The following is a 13977-nucleotide window of genomic DNA, read 5'->3' as shown; positions in this document are numbered from 1 at the left end:
CTGGATTCCTCTGAATGCCCCTCCACTGACACTTGCTGGTTGAGGATTCACAGAGTAGCAGCCCCGCTCCTGAGGACCCCAAATCTTCTGTCACTGGAGAGCCTATTTTCAGTATGTCCAGCCTCACTCTGTGCCAGTTGTGCCAAAATGTACCCTGTCCTGTGTCTCAGATTGATGGCATTGACAGTGCAGAGGAAGTCATGGCAAGTCAAGTTCACGTACCAAATGCTTTGTTTCTGTTAGAAGAGAATCCATCAAACCCAAGCCTATCTCCCCACATACAATAGTGTAGAGAAATTGTGTGAAACTTTGTGTGGATGTATTGAGAAACCAAGACTCATGTGTTCCATTTAATGTCATCACAGATAATGATACACTTCTGTCAATGTGCTGTTTTCTACATGTGTTTTATCCTTTTTTTTAGATTTCTCACTGGTCCACTAGCAGCTTCCATTGTGATTGGTTTATTTTCCCATCATACCACTTTTGTTACCTTTCATATCCTTTTATCTCTATTTGAAATTTAATTTTACAGTGGTTTCTATATGCTTTACATCGTTATCAACATAGTTTGCAATGATGCTACCTGAGTTCTATTACCATGTTCCCTCTCCTCCTACCCTCATCTATTCCTTCTTGTTTATGATGCTGTGGTCACAAGTATGATGTGCATACTGGCATTCTTGTGTTCATTTCCATTATTGATTCAAACTGTGAACTTAATTTCTCCTGTCTTTAATTCACATGGTAATATGTTAGAAACTAAAGTACCAAACTATATCATTGTTAGTATTTATGATCAGCTATGTAAGTACCTTTAGCAGAGATATTAATTCTTCAGGTTCTCAAGTTCCCATCTCTTACCCTTTTTACGTCTTAGGACTCCCCTCAGTATTGCATGCTGGGCAGGACTACCAGAACCACAAATGTGCTCTGTAACTGTCCCATTGGTGGTTGTCAGCTCTTTTTCACTGTGACCATTATACCTAACAGGAACAAGTTAGAAGGGAGCATTAATTTTTGGCCCATGGCTTCACAGGTCTCCATGAGCTTCTGACTCTATCACAGAAAAAGCATGGTAGAATATGTAGAAGAATAAAACTAGACCCTTATTTCTCACAATGCACAAAAATTAACTCAAAATATATCAAAGGGCAATGGTGAGCCAGGTCTGAGGATGTGTAGCAGCAGCAGCAGTCTAGGCCACAAGGAGAACAGGGGCGGAGCCTGCTGGGGCACCATCAGGGCAGGACAAAGTCTCTGAGCAGATGCCATTGCTATTGCCTTTGCACTGCTCATTCACTTCTGTGCCAAAGCAAGAATAGTCATGGTGGCCTTGCTCGGGATATGCAGATTGCATGTGCAGGACATGTTCCCCTCTTAAAGGAGCAGGTCACTGAGGTGCAGACAGGTGTGTATAATGAAGCTTCAGCACCAGGCCTGCTGTCAGTTCCGGGGCTGTTATGGGCATAGCTGGCCTTAGGCACCCACTGAGCATCTGGGACCAGGCCTTCTGGCACAAGGGAAAGCTGTTGTCTGCCACTGGGAGCTGTGGTGGGCGGGCTCCTAAACAGAGGTGGTGGAAGCAGCCCCGCAGTCAGAATGGCATGGGCATGACTCCAGGCAAGTTGGCGAGCCTAGCTCTGCTTATTGCCTCAGATCTGACTCCTGCTGGGCTTTGTGCTGGCCTCACAGGTTTGTCATGCCCCATGCTTCAGGGATGAAACCAGTGTTTCTGTGGTGCTGCACCAGACTGGATGATTGTGGGCACAGCAAAAGGATCCCAGGCCTACAGGGCACAAGAAGATGTCTGGGGCTCAGCTGTGGCCACTAGGCTTGGACAAGTTGGTGGCCTCACATGACAGGAAACTTCTCTGTGTTGTAGTCATGACCACCCAGAAATACTTCAGACTCCTTATGTGGCTGTCTTCAGAACAGGATCCAAAACAATTCATGGAATAGTGGTGTTTTTCTCTAGTGAGTGTTCAGACACATCTGTACCAATTCCAGTAGTGCCACTATGAGGCATGGATGGTACTTACTCATCCCACAAGACATTTATGATGCTCAAGTATATGCATGAGCACTGCTTGGACTGTGATCTAGAAGCAGATGATGATCTTTACATCAAAGGAGATCATCTGAAGAGATTCCTGAGGAGCTTGAATTCAGTGAACCCTGTTTCTCAGGCAGATAGGACTCAGCTCTACAGAAGTGTCATGGGTCTTTTGAGATGCATCAGCTTTTTTTTTAATGAGAAAAAAAGGGGGTACATCTGAGATCTCCAGAACAGTAAGATTCACCAAGCTATCACATACTACCTGAACAAAAACCCAAGCTACAAGTACAAACTGCACGGCTACATTCTCAGTTGCCAAATTGCAGAGCAGCGTCATCACACAATACAGCTCCACTGAGAAATCAGCCTAATGAACAAATACAGAGACACAGAGATGCATAAAGAAGACCAACATCTGGGAATCCTGCTTCCTTCATGAGGTTTCAGGTCTGCCCTCAAGAGGAAATTCTGCAATGGGAATTTCTGAATGGGAAGAATTTGCACTTGGCTGTGGACCATTAGCCAACCTGCATCCCTCCCTTCCAAGGAGAATGGACTCAGCCTAGATGGAAGCCTTGGACGACATCTTCATGTAGGTAGTGGAAATGATCAAGGCCACCATCAAGACCCGGGAATGCATCATGGACTTAAAGGAGATACATTGTGGCTATCATCCTGTGGTGAATCCCATGTATGGGGCAGAGTACATTCTGAACCTTCTGCTTCTATGCAGGAAGTATAAAGGCAAGAAGATGACAGTTCCTATGAGTAGGCATGCATACCTACAGCAGATTTTCAGCAAGATCCAGTTTGTGGAGCATGAAGAACTGGAGACTCAGGAGCTGGCCAGCAGAATCAACCAGAAGTCTGGATACCTATACTTCCTCTCCAATTCCCTGAAGAAGCTTGTTCCTTTCCAGTTCCCTGGATCCATGAACAAAAGCAAAGAGCCCAAAGATGAAAATGTCATATACCGATGCCATTGTCTGGACGTTCTGACATGTTTGTGAGGTTTCTGGGAAACTTGGGGAAGACATGTCCCACCCCAAATCATCATGCCAAATTGGTTGTACCAGTTTTTAATTCTAACTCCAAGCCTGATAAGGCCAAACTAGTGGAACTGATGAGATCATAGCAGTAAGTATCCTAAAGGTGTTATGAAGATTTTGCCTGTATCTGTTGAATTTTAAATTGTTCTGGCCCTCAGAGTGGGCTCTTGCCATTTCATAACAAATATTTTCCCTTCTTCTGTGAAGTTGACCTGGTGTTTACCATGGAATTCGTGCAACAGTGTGGAGCCAATGGAGTTTGGGGCCAATAAACACATTCCCCACTCATCTTTAGACAGTGTGATTAAAAGATTATTCATGGCGGGAAAGTTACCAGGGACAACCATTTTTCCTTTTACTCAAAAACTGGCTTCTGGAGAAACCATGGGTTTGGCATGACTTGTACTTATAAGGGACATCTTGTCCAAGTGGGTGGCAATTTCCATCCATACTAGGGCTGAAGGATGTGGACATCTTCAACAGTGTTCTCAAGCAGGTTAGAAGATGTTCAGAAGCCAGAAAGCAGGTGTAGTGCATGTCCAATGCCCTCCTGTCTGCCATGACCCCAATCTGGATCCCAAACAAAACAAAATGTGCTTGGGGTCCAAAGCATCATCACATGGTCCCATGTAGTAGTTAGCTGAAATGTGACTGGAGAAAAGATGGAAATTGTTAGAATGATGAAAAAGCCAGCCTAATGTCTAGCTCTGCTGAACAAAACATTCTTTAGTTATCTATTTAAAAAAAAATTGTAAGATCAGCTTTTGAAGTCCATGCAGGGATATAATTTCTAAGTGAGTTTTTACATAGGACTCATTTAACATTGAGCTTTTTGAACAAAATTGTGGTTAGTGTTTGCCTTTGAATGCATCTTCCTTTGAACATTATGTTTCAGACCACCTTAATTCTGATTTGAAATGTCTTTGATTTTTTTTATTTCTTTCTGGGCCTTTTCTCTACAGTCCTATGGCAAAAAAGAGAAAAAAAAAACATAAACATTCTCATGAAGTATTATTGTAACAAAAAGAAACAAAACACTGTAACATTCTGTTTTGTTAACAATGCACAGTTTCTAACTTTTTTTAACAAGTTTTTTAAAAGCCATCTCAAGTTCTTGAGCTGGAAGTTGAGCAGTGAGTGCAGGCAGAAAGGTCACTGATTTGCAGTCTGGTCGTATGGCAGTGTTGAGATGGTGAAACCTTCAAGATCTGGGGCTTGTGGAAGGTCTCCAGTCATAGATGGTGTGCCCTTCAAGGGGATTATGGAGTCCCTGTTCCCCTCTCTTTTCCTCTTTTCCTTACCACCATGAGGTGGGCAGATCCTCTCTACCATGTGCTGCCCAACGTGGTCGACTTCCTTACTTCAGGACCAAAGTGATGGAGTCAACTGATCATGGACCAAAATGTCCACACCTGATGGGTGGAAGAGATCTTTCATCCACATAAGTTGATTATTTCTGGTGTTTGTTAGAATGATAGAAAGCTAACACTGCAGGAATGCAGAATGAGTAGCATATACATATATCCCTCCTCCTGTAACCACCCCTGCAGCCTTCCACCTGATGTCCAGCTTCCCCCATGAAGAAGAGCTTCATCACTTTCTGGCTCTCAGCTCCATATCACTGGTCTCTGCTGCCCCATATTGGACTGTCCATGTCAGGTTGCACTCTAAGCACTTGGATGGAGAGATTGAAGTTAAGGAATTAAAATTCCCCCCCCCCCCAAAAAAAAAACCAACATCCACTTTCAGTCTGGCTTCATCCCAGGTGTTTTAAAATGTCTGGCCCTCCCAGGTCTTGGCTGGTACTGGTCAAGTCCCAGGACACAGACTTTATACAAAGTTGCTGGGTGTCTTAGGCAAGAAAAACTCCCTCTCCCTTCCTACATGAAGTCATCAATAGAAGGAACTAGAATATCCATGTCAGGTCAGTGAGTGTGTGTTACCATATTCTACTAGGGGAGAAGAGTCTCCCAATTCCTAGGGAGAGCTGGGGTAGGGGACACTCTCCTCCCCAAATATTACCAGCAGAGGCATGGTTCTTAAGATCTTGGAGGCCTCTCTAATGGTGCTTGAATACACAGAGCTAGCCCCAAACTGAGAATTCAGAGGGTCAGAACCATTCTTATGTTCCCAGAACAATACTGTCATCCTCTGCCTCAGAATCCCCAATTCCTCACTCTACAGTGGGACAATGACATGACATGAGAAGAACCATTGGGGATGGCATGGAGCAGGAAGCTGAGGACACCTGGGCCTGGGAAGCATGAGTACCCTGTACTCACAGGGAGTCTCTGAGGCCTGTGAGTAAAGGAAGCAGCAGGAAGCTAGGGCAAGTCCTTCTGACAGAGGAGAAACTACAAGGGCATACCTACATGTTTCACCCAAGAGAGAAAATCCAGGCCCCATGAACACTGAAACAAGGGCCAGCTAGACCAAAACTCCTCTGTCACTGCCAGAATTCAGCTCTCAGTGTATGTCAGTCTGGAGCAGGGAGTGCGAGGGCCTCTAGAGCTGCAGCTGCAACAGCTGGGGAGGTCCCCTGCCCAGTCCCCTGAGGATTTCCAGGATCCAGCCAAACCCAAATTTCTGAATTTCTGAGTGTGGCCACCATGTGAGGATATGGTCTGTGGTGAGACATCTGCTGCAGGTGCAGGAGCTGGTGGGGGGAGGGGATCTGAGGCTGGGCATTGGTATAGCTGGGATGCTATGTTTAGGCACAGTCTCTTTTTTTCTCCCTGAGACCTGGGACAGTCCCTAGGGGGAACCACAGCTTCTGGGACCTGAGTAGTGGGAGAGTCATGCCCATATGGAGGTGCTCTGGAAGGAGCCACTATAGCCCAGACTCCTAAGATGGAACCTGCCACCAGTCCCCAGAATGTGTGGAGTCCAAGGCCAGAGGCAGGAGTGAGACATGCACCCCAACAGGAGAGAAGCAGAACTGTCTCAGGGAACTCCCAGGGGCTCCCCCTGAACCCAGAATGATATCTTTTATGCCATCTTTTTCATCTACAAGGTCATTGAAATGGGGGCTTTATTAGCCTTCAGCATCAGGCCTGGCCCTCAGAAAAGGAAGAAAGAACATTGTGGAATGGAAAGATCCAGCCTAGAGATAAGGACAGCTGATCTTATGAGTTGAGGGAAATCATTCAGTCATGATCACCATCCTTGACCTTATCTCATTCTTCCTTCCCATCATGATCATCATTGAGTCATTTGAAAGTTATTTTAGATAGAGTGATAAAAATTCATCATCTACATTGGGACTTTTCTGGGATTGGAGAAGACACTAGTAATAATTATGTGAGTACAACAGGCACAAATTAGGAAGGTCTGAGGAAACCCAGGATCTAGGCCTAGAGCCCTTCTTCATAGAGCTGCTCTGGTCTAGAGTGGTTCTGTGGAACTATTGCCCTAACAGATTAGGTTTCAGATTCGAAGTAACTAGGCAGGTATTCAGGAAAAATCATCCAATCTCATGTGCATGAGGATCCAGGTTGATTTGGAACTGTTCCTCATGCATATCTCATTGAGGAGCCTCAAGGGGGAGCATTGATTCAAGGCCAAGACATGTGGCTTCTTCAGAGCCATGGAAACCCATCCTGAATGGGGGATGAAGTCTGGGGTTTCTGTGAGATCTCAAGGATTCAGACAGCAGCAGGGAAATGCTCTGGAAATGAGGTGTGAGACAGGAAAACTGTCCCAGGAGTGACAGAGACCCTGGTGAAGAAGCTGATGTGTCAGGAAGAAAGGGCAAAGTCCACTAACATTATGCTGTGTCATTAAATGTCAGTGGGCACTACAGTGGACAGTGCCTATGTCATCCATACTTCTAGAAGTTCAAATTTCTAGTTGGCTTGAAAACTTTGTTTTGGACCTGTGTGTTGGGAAGTACATTCTCGGGGCCATGAGTACTGTGGGATGAAGGATATGGGTGTCTCCTGTCCAGACCTGGAAGAGGATATTCTCCTGGTGCCTTTGCAGATCTCACAGGGGGGTTGGGGCATATGAGAGAGTCACCCAGCTCAACTCAGCAGGAGCTGCTGGCTCTGCTTCTCCCTTCCCCAGGAACCCCAAACAGCCATTTCTTCCCATCTCCCAGGCCAGAGCAGCCACTTCATTGTCCCTCTTCTACAGCCCCAGAGTCTGCTCCCTAGGGCTTCCCAACAACCACTCATGCCATTCTGGGCTATGACTTTTGCTGTAGAGGAAGCCAGTCTCCCTCCCTCTTCTGAATTTGTGAACTTTGTCTCAGCCCATGGCCATCAGCTACTAGATGCTGACATTCTTCCTTGTACGTTGAGGGGCTTGCCCAGCATAGACCTGCCCTGTGTGGTGGGGCTGTTACTCCCTAGGGAAAATATAGGTCTGAGTTGGGCACAGAGATGGGAGCAGATGGGTGGGATTAGGTCTGGATCCGCTGCCTTTGGGCTATGTAGAACCTGGGTGGACTGTGTATGTCTCTGAGTTCATCTGTGAAATGGCAATCATAGCCCCCACATCTCAGAGTCACTGGAGGGTCAATGAGGTACTGTGACTTGCCCTAAGTGGCCCATGGCTGGCAGATGAGGCATCTCATAGATGCTTCTGTTTGTTAAATTCATCTCAAGATTATGGGGAGATTCCTTTCCTGTATCGGACACTCCCTGGTCTGCCTGAATGGTGTTGACCACCAGGAACTTGAGGAGGGGAGAAGTAGTAAATTCCAAATTGTCCCCTAGCAGCTTGTGAATTCCTCCAGGGCAGATGGTCCTCATGTCCCTCCACCCAGCACTTGGTCTATTTAACAGCTATGCTCACTTAGGGCTTGTTAAATGAATGTGTGAGTGAACTAATGATTAAATGACAATGAGTCACAGGGATGAGGATATGTGGAAAGATCCTGGGGATAGGTCACCCCACAATTCACTGTGACCCTGACTGGATCATTCACTTATTGTTGGAGCCTCCATCCTCTCATTTCAGAAATAGGCACACAAATATCTTGTTTGCTTTGCTTTGTGGATCCATTGAGCCAGGGTAGACAGAAGAATCCAGGTTCTCCAACTCCACAGAACCACAAATATTCATATGCTCAGAATCTTCTCTTGGCCTTGTATAGGCACAGCCTGCCTAGGAGGGAGAATGACCCAACATACATGTGGTCTTTAACACCTATGCCACCTAAGCTGGCTTGGCCCTTACAGTCAGGCATGGGGGAAGACGTAGTCAGCTTGGGTTGCCCTTGGGCTAATGGACCTAGGTGCTTACCATCTGTGTAGCTGTGGGACTCAGACCTGTCTTCACTCTGGAACCTCTGTCTCCTCATTCACAAGGTGTGGGAGTATGGACATCTGCCTCCAAGGTGGTCTGAATCACAAAATAAAAAACATGTCAGATACCAGCTCAGCATTTCCCTGAAAGCAACCCTCAGCCAAGGTCACTATGTTGACAGTTGTGGCAGGTGGGATCATATCTGCAGCAGAACTGGGAGCAACGTTACAGTGAAACAGCAAACATGGAGGGCTCAGTAAGGTCCAGTCCAGAACCCAGCTGAACCTCTGAGGGACAGGCTGCTAGAGACACAGCCCTTGTCACAGGGTGCCTGCCTCCAGTAGGGACTCAGAATGAATGGTAACCCAATCCTGGGGCAGGGCTGCCACCAGAAAAGCCAAATTACAGCTCCCAGCAGCCTTCAAGCCCCAGCAAGGCTAAGGATTGAACAGGCAAAGAAGCAAAAGGCCCAGAGTACACAGGGAGCCAGTTCCCAATAGTCCTGACAGGGCAGCACCAGCATAGAGGGCCAGAGAGGCCCAGCAGGGTGAGGAATTTCAAAATGGTGAGAGTGACATGGAGTGTTCAGGGCCAAGAACAACAGAGGAGGACAGTGAGAGAATCCTTGAATCAAGCCACCTGAAGGCCATCAGTGCCATGGGAAGTGTACAGAGAGGACATGATTCTGGGCTTAACTTGGAAAGGGAGGACATGGAGTCCAGGAGTCCTTAGAGACACGCTGATAATGGTAGGAGCAGGAAAGTGACAGCCCAGTGATCTACTTCTGACAAATCACTCAGAGTCTCTGGGCCATGGTGTCTTCATTGTAGACTGAAGATCCCCATAAGATCTTCCTCCAAGAGCATCTTGGTGACAGAGAAGCAGACCAGGGGTCATGGGAAGAAAAAATCTCAGCGATATGACTGAAATCATAGTCCCTTCCCTGTGATCCTAGACAAAGTAGGGACTGTGGAAGACCAGACATGTGGGCAGGGTTGAGTCTGGGGTGGTCCCAGAAATACCCAGATTGGGGTTGGACAGACATAGAAAGGGAGAGAAATTGGGGAGATGTCTTCCCAGATCTCCATGGAATTAGGATCAAAGCTGAGCTTGAGACTGAATGAGGGGCCCTAAGAATATTACTTCCTAATCCTGGAACCTGTGAATATATTATGGTCTGTAACAAAAGGGACCTTACCCAGGGGATGATGTTAAGGGGCCTGAGATGGAGGATTATGCCAATTTATCTGGGTGTTCCAAGGTAAGGGAAAGAGAGAGGTGGGAGGTCAGAATAAGAGAAGGAATGTGGGAATGGAAGGAGATGAGAGAGAGAGAGAGAGAGAGAGAGAGAGAGAGAGAGAGAGAGAGAGAGAGAGAGAAGGGGAATGGAGAGAAGAGAAGAGGGATGAGGGAGAGAGAAGAGAAGAGAAGGAGAGAGGGGAGAGGGGAAGAGAAAGCCAGAAAGAGAGATTTGTAGGTGCTGCAGAGCTGGCTTTGAAACTGGAGGAAGGGGTAGGAGTCCAGGGATGTGGTATTCTAGGAGCTGGAAAACATAAGGCAATGGTTTCTTCCTGAGTCCCTCGAAGGAGCCTGGCCTCCCAACACCTTGGTTCTAATCCCCAGGGTGCATTTTGGACTTCTGACCTCCAGACCTGTGAGAAAATAAATGCATGTTGTTTTGAGCCACTGTATTACAGTGATCTATTTCAGCAGCCACAGAAAACTCCCAGAGGAGCAGGGCACTGATTGTGGCCCCTCCACAGCCCCTGCCCATGGTGACAGAGGCATGATCCTAGGCCCTGAGCCCAACCCTGCTAACCTCCATGGTAGAGTAAAGAGACTGGAGCTCAGGGACTGCATGAGCAGGTAGGGTGGGGCTGGGCCACACACTCAACATTCCTTCATGGTCAGAGAGTGGCTGGATCTCCAACCCTGCTAGTCACTGCCTCATGGAGAAAGTCCCAATACAGGACCTAGTTTTCCTGCTGATGTCCACAACTGAATGAAATACTCACAATAAATAATGACTTCCCTGTCACCAAAGGAAGATGGCAGGTGACCTTCTGTGCCACACACTTTAAAGGATCACTATGTTCTCAGGCCACAAATTGGTCACCTGTGTGTACATCAGAACCGAAGTCCCCTCAGTGCTGAAGCCTCACATAAAACACGTCTCCACCTGTAATTGTGGTGCAAGATGCCCTGTCTCATTTCCCTCCAGCAAGGTCTTAGAAATTATGAGCACCTGTTTCCTTGGGCACATGGTTCCCTGGGAGTTAGGAGCTCATTGATTGCACATGCCTGAAGTTCTTGGCAGGCCTTTTGTCTGGCAGTGTCCTTCTTAGCTTCCTCCTATTTCTCTTTTGTACCCACACCTACCATTGGATAAGGAATTGAGGTGAGCTCTGAATTTAAGAATTTGGGAAGCCAATGGCATTGGTGTGCCCTGAACTCTGTGGACAGCCGAGTTCTCAGGAGTGATGGGGAAGGTGAATATGTGTGGGTAGAAGCTGAGTTGGGCAAAGAGGAGGAGGGTATTCCAAGAGTCCATCCCTGAATAGAGGAGCACAATTTATTGCCCTTTATTGTAATGCAAGTGATAAGCTGTCTGTGAGGGTCAGGGATTGTGGATACAAGACTTCCAAAACTGTTTAGGCACTGGGCTCACCCTCCCTATGCTACCCAGTCCTGAGCACATCCCCCCCTGCCCTGCTGCTCCTGCCCTGGCTTGAAATTCTGGCTTTGTGGCCTGGATGCCTATGGCAGTCAGTGCAGCACCAAGAGGGGTCCAGCTGGCAAAGCCAGGATGGTAGAGAGGCAGAATGAGCCCTCCTGCAGTCCTGGGCCTGTGGCCTAGAATTTCTCCTCAGGGGTTCTCAGTCTGTGCATCTGGAAGAAAGGTCAGTAGAAGGGGGAGATATATATATATATATATATATATATAGAGAGAGAGAGAGAGAGAGAGAGAGAGAGAGAATGTGTGTGTGTGTGTGTGCCCTCAGTGGAGGGAGTGTATGAGCAAGTAAAACCTACCCCAACCCTGTCATAGGGTTACTGAGGGCCCTAGGTACTTGGTTGTGCCTGGTCTGTGAAGTTCATGCTTCTAGATACCCAGCCTGGTGAGCCCTGACCTCTGACCCTCAAGCAGGACTGCTCAACCTTCAGTAGCCACCCATGGTATAGGCCCTAAGAACTCTACACCGTACCTCCTCTCCAGCCCCATGAGTACTCTCTCAGGGGCCAATCTCTGCACCTCTTAGTGTCCTTGCCCTGTAGCTAGGTGCACCCATACCTGATCAAGGTCACTAGCATCCTCCTTGTGACCAAATTCTAGATATTGCATTTGCTAACCACCATCTACTTATTCGTTCATTCATTCCTGGTCTGCAGACCCTACTCTGAACCAGACAAATGAAGGAAAGTGATCTTCCCCTAGGGTTAAGTGCTTTAAAGCACAGACAGTTACAGAGCCACCACTGGATGCCCAGCCAGCAGGGTGGGCCCACAGTCCCACACCCCTGTGTCTGTCTACACCATCTCCAGAGTGCATGGGCCTGGCTGGGTCCTACCACACCAGGTGTTTTGTGCTGCAGTTTCTTCTATTGTCACTGTATTTTAAATATTTTGCACATCAGAAACTATTCCTGTTCATCATGCTTTATTGGTATGTGTGGAATCCCTTCCAGAAAATGCAAGATAATTTACTTATTCAAAACTGCCTTGGCCTCTTATACTGGCCACGGCCATGTAGCAGGACTCTAGAGATGCAGCTCCCCTCTCATGCACATAACCCAGCAGGTTCTCAGCTCTCAGGATGGCCATCTCTGCGGGGGTTGCTTCAGGGCCCCTTCTCTCCAACCCTCTTTACATAGCTTCCAGCCTCATTAGCTGAGTCTAATAGTCTTCCCTATCCCTGGGTCGAGTCCATGGCCTTGTTCTGCTGTGGTAAGATAGACTGAAATGATGGTGGCACTGACCTGCCTTGTTTGATGGCAGTCTGATGCTTTCTTCTGACTGTCTTGTTCTGATGGAGGCTGTCCATGGACCCTGATGACCCTCCTCAGGGTAGCCAGACCCAGGCAATGGGGCCAGGAGGCAGAGGCTATTGGAAGACCTTCCTAAGCAGCCTTGGAGAGATGCTGAGTGAATAAAAACAAGAGTTCCCAGGTCAGCCCACTTGGACCTGGCAGGACCTGGCAGGCAGTGAGCCCCGTTCAGCATTCTGATACATGGACTTGGGCTGATCTGGGATGTAGGGGTATTAAGAACTGACTTAGCCTCATTCAGATAGCCTACCTCATGCCCAGGGGTGCTCTTTGGCCCTCCAGTAAATACCTCAACATTCTTAACTGGCCCTCATGAATCACAGTCCATGGATTTGAAGCTTTACAATTGGCAGATGTCAAACAAGGGTTTTATGGTCAAATTTGGGATCAGCTGTGTTAAATCATGCTGAAACCCTTTCTTTTCTTCTTTACTGCAGGGCATCTCAAGGTCTTGGTTTTAGTGTAGGGAAGGTAATATTCTCTCTGATAAACATCCCTATGAGCCCAACTTCAGGGCCTGGTGGGCCCAGGTACCCATTTGGGGACCTGGTGACTGGGTTGCCTTAGAGAAGTGGTGAGATAGGTGGGCCATCCCACACAAACCTCCACCCATGGGGTTCCTGATGGGTGGAGGGACCATAGTTTTTACCACCAGTGCAAGGCACTGTGCAAATTTAACCTTTGGATTTATGACTCTATTTCTTTGTAGCAAATATCATGGTAAATGTCAGGCCAAGGCTGAAGCCGGGCGAGGGGCCCATCAAAAAAGAGGGTGGGGATGAGGAGGCTGAAGGACCCAGGGACTTAAGCCAGGGTGAGACTTCAGGCCCCTCACCACCTCCTGGGAGCCCTCTCAGATTGCTCCTTGCTTGTCTAGGTCCCCAGCACTGTGTCCTCAATTTGTCCCAGTCATTGTGACCTTCTTAAGATGTTGCTTTTGTTCACCCTCCTGCCAGCGCCCAAAGGGGGCGGGCTCTGGGACCTGCCAGAAGTCCCCCCCTCCCCTAAATCTGTGCAGCCATAGGATCAGCTTGTGCAATACTGGCTGGCTGTGTGACCTTGGGTAGCACCGCCCTTCCCTGGTCACTGGAGGCCTCATCTATAATCCACGGCTGTTGACCAGAGGTGGTGTTCCTGGCTCAGTGCCCTCATGAGTAGGAAATACTCCAAGTCCTGGGATTGTCGGGTGTGGGGCTCTGGGGGAGCTAGGTGGGGATGGGTGCAAGGCCAGGATGAAGATTGGCTTGTAGCATCCCATAGCTCAGTAAAAATAGTGAGTAACATGGAAGGCAGAAAAAGTCTTAAGCTGGCTGTAGATGCTCAGTAAAAATAGTGAGTAACATGGAAGGCAGAAAAAGTCTTAAGCTGGCTGAGAATCCATGTTCACCATGGTTACTTGGCCCCCTATCCCTCCCCCACCACATACAGCTCAGCCTGTCTTGTCACTGGGCTCTGCACTGGTTCTCAGATCTGGAAGGTCGTTCAGTGAATGCTGACCTCCTCCCTGCCATATGTGGAACCTATACAGCTGAACAGAGGGTCTCGGACTCCCTTGGCTACTTCCTCCTAACAG

At 47.8% G+C, this 13977-nt stretch overlaps 1 pseudogene; it reads left to right on the top strand.

The window, feature by feature from the left end:
• The first annotated feature begins 2027 nt into the window (after nucleotides 1–2027).
• Nucleotides 2028–3789, top strand: LOC144253798 (chondroitin sulfate synthase 1 pseudogene; annotated as a pseudogene).
• The last annotated feature ends 10188 nt before the right edge of the window (nucleotides 3790–13977 follow it).

Source organism: Urocitellus parryii, chromosome 3 (assembly GCF_045843805.1).
Source record: "Urocitellus parryii isolate mUroPar1 chromosome 3, mUroPar1.hap1, whole genome shotgun sequence".
NCBI classification, from domain to species: Eukaryota; Metazoa; Chordata; class Mammalia; order Rodentia; family Sciuridae; genus Urocitellus; species Urocitellus parryii.
This window is presented reverse-complemented; position numbering and strand designations above follow the sequence as displayed.